Source organism: Myotis brandtii, unplaced genomic scaffold, assembly GCF_000412655.1.
Source record: "Myotis brandtii unplaced genomic scaffold, ASM41265v1 scaffold734, whole genome shotgun sequence".
In the NCBI taxonomy this organism is placed as follows: domain Eukaryota; kingdom Metazoa; phylum Chordata; class Mammalia; order Chiroptera; family Vespertilionidae; genus Myotis; species Myotis brandtii.
In genome coordinates this window covers 243,807-246,840 of record NW_005370913.1, presented here as the reverse complement: position 1 = coordinate 246,840, position 3,034 = coordinate 243,807, and the positions used below count along the sequence as shown (strand labels likewise).

Genomic DNA, 3,034 nt, shown 5'->3' with positions numbered 1-3,034 from the left:
ACACATATACACACATTTTAATCTTTATTTTGATTCTTTCTCATTTATTGTTTGGTAGAAAGACATGATTTTTTCACATTTTGTATAACGATCTCACAAACTGCTTCTCCTATATTACAAAAAGCCATAGCTAATTTTCATTGAGACAGAGCCTTTGAACCTGACATTCAAATCACCATAATAGAAATAGTAGTTGCTGTGGCTAACTTTCAGAAGGTGTCTTAACAAAGGCATGCTAAGGCCTCTTTAAAACCTGTAGCATTTTAAAAGGTCCATCTTTCTACCTAATGCTTATGAATGCTAATAAAAGGAGAATCCCAGAGATGTGCTAGGGGGTTTGAGTGGTTTAGTTTGAAAAGCTAAGTTTAATGATTCCAGACTCCAACCTTAAATCTTGATGTAGAGACTCAGAGAAATGACTTCTTCTCTCCAGCTGCCTTTCTCAAGGACAGCTCTATGTCTTCTTGGGACCCAGGCACTGACTACCCTAACAGTCATCTATCTACAAGTATGCATGCATCAATTTAAATGTGTGTATTTAAAAGCCACACATTTCTAATAACATCTGTAATTCCAATTCAAATTCATTTTACCTGCCCGTTTTCCTTTTTTGTAACTTCTTTCTGCTATAGGAGGGAACCTGGCTCACATTATTTACAATTTATTTTCTTATTTGTTCAGCCATGGCATTTACATAAAGCATTTAGAATTGCTGACTCATAGCCTCGTGAAAAGCAAATTTACTGACTAGAATATAATGTATGTGTAGAGTTCTTTCAATCTTTAGCCTTATAGTGAAATGCTGTTTTCTAAGTAACTTAGGTTAGCTCTGTTGTTCCCTAACTGCTTTAGTTTGGCTGTTATTGATTGGTGACACACTTAGGCTTCATTGTTATAGTTGGTAATCAGTTCCACATTTATTATAGTTGATGTTTTAATGCCATAGAACAGTGGTTGGCAAACCGCGGCTCATGAGCCACATGCGGCTCTTTGGCCCCTTGAGTGTGGCTCTTCCACAAAATACCTCGTGCGGGCACGCACATACTGTGAGATTGAAACTTCGTGGCCCATGCGCAGAAGTCGGTTTTCGGAAAGGAGATAGACGAAACAAGTATACAAGACAAGTGTGGATGGGAGAGTTGGAAGCTAACGTACCTCATTCAGATGGAGGACGTTTTTAGCAGAGGCCAGCTTAGGAGTACCCTAATTAAGTTAATAACAATGTACCTACCTATATAGTTTAAGTTTAAAAAATTTGGCTCTCAAAAGAAATTTCAATCGTTGTACTGTTGATATTTGGCTCTGTTGACTAATGAGTTTGCCAACCACTGCCATAGAACAACATTCGCTCGTTGTGGTAGACAATCTATGGGCTTTGACATAAGCATAGAGTTCCACAACCATGATCACAATCATGATAAAGAAGATCAGTTCCAAATGTCCAAAATTCCTTTATGAGTGAATTATGAACACCAGCAAGATCAAGCTTCAGACAGTACCTGCTAAATAAGAATTGTACTGATAGCCGATTTCTCCTCCCTCCTGAACCTTCAACCCCGAATGGGGAAGAGAGTAGGAAAAGTGGTGAAGGCCCAACCTTAACACCTTACCAGGGAGCACACAAGGCACTATCAGCATTCTCAGGATTTATCATAACTTTGTATTAAGTGAGAAGAGGTGGTTTTTAAATGGGACTGAACATCTAATTGTCAAACCATAAGTATGCTTTTCTTCTGTAAGTTACCAGAGAAATGTTTGCAATCTTGCATTATTAAAAATTAATTGAACCACCTAAGTTTCAAGCAAGAGAAGAATAAATTAATGAATTTTAAAGAGACATTGGGAAGCAAAATGAGATATTTCATGAATATACATTATGATTCCTGTATGTGCAGCATATTGGTGTAATTTTTATAACAAATAGCACATTTCCTCTTTATGTGTTTCTTTGTAAAGATGTACCATAATTTATTTCAGTCCTTCTCTATAGACATTTAGATTATTTCCAATATTTATTTGTTATATATAATTCTAAATGATTAACCTCTTATGTATGTCATTTTGAAGGCGTGTCTGTCTGCAAGAAGTATTCTGAGATATGAAATTGCAGAGGTAGGCGTTGCTAAAATGCCTTCTAAAGGTCGTTGCAATTTGTACTTTCATCATCAATGTGCCTATATCTTACAATGAACTATTGAACCATGTTAATTTTTGTCATTCTGTTAGATTTTTTAAGACACTTTTGTAGGGAATTGAAATTCTTTTATGTGATTTGGAACAATTATACAAATTTTCCTGTTAAATGTCATTCTATATCTTCTCTTTACATATCTTCCCTATGGTCTTGTTCTAACTAATTTTGAGGATCTCTTTATATATTAGAAAACTAATCCTTTAAATGTCAATTATTTGAGTGTCAAATATTTCCCACCAAGATGTTTGCAATTTGATTTTATTATGATAGGCTTTATGTTTTTTAGTTTTTGTAAAATTTAATTTATCAGTATATTATAATAATGACTCTGGATTTTGACCATAGTTAGAAAAATTTCTGGTTTCCAATATGTATGTAGGAATATATATATATAAGTATAGGTATGTATATATGTGTACATATACACATACATGTAAATATTATATAATTTAATCTAAAACTTTACTTTAAAAAATTTACAATTTAATTTTAGATTCAATTAAAATTTGTGTTGCATGGCATGAAAAAATACACCTGTCTTTAATTTTTCAACTATCTGGTCTGTTTTCCCAAACTATTTCACACCTTATTTTAAGTAAATTTAATTTTGACTTCATTTATCATATATTACATTCCAAATATACTTAGGCATTTTCTAGGCTTCCTTGTCTGATCTTTATTCTATATCTTTATGCATTACTATTTCACTATGTCAATTGCTGTTTACTTTATAATATATGCATACTAGTGGCCCGGTGCATGAAATTTGTGCACATTAAAAAGGAATTAATTAGAGGAAATATTTTAATATTGCTATTTGCCCTTTCTCAATAATAGAAG

At 33.3% G+C, this 3,034-nt stretch overlaps 1 long non-coding RNA gene across 1 annotated transcript in view; it reads left to right on the top strand.

The window, feature by feature from the left end:
• The window catches only part of LOC106724141, an 18,157-nt gene extending 16,908 nt beyond the window's left edge, over positions 1-1,249 (top strand). The window contains exon 3 of the long non-coding RNA XR_001359895.1: positions 1,171-1,249. This is a non-coding gene — a long non-coding RNA (uncharacterized LOC106724141). The remainder of the gene's footprint in view (positions 1-1,170) is intronic.
• Positions 1,250-3,034: the final 1,785 nt, after the last annotated feature.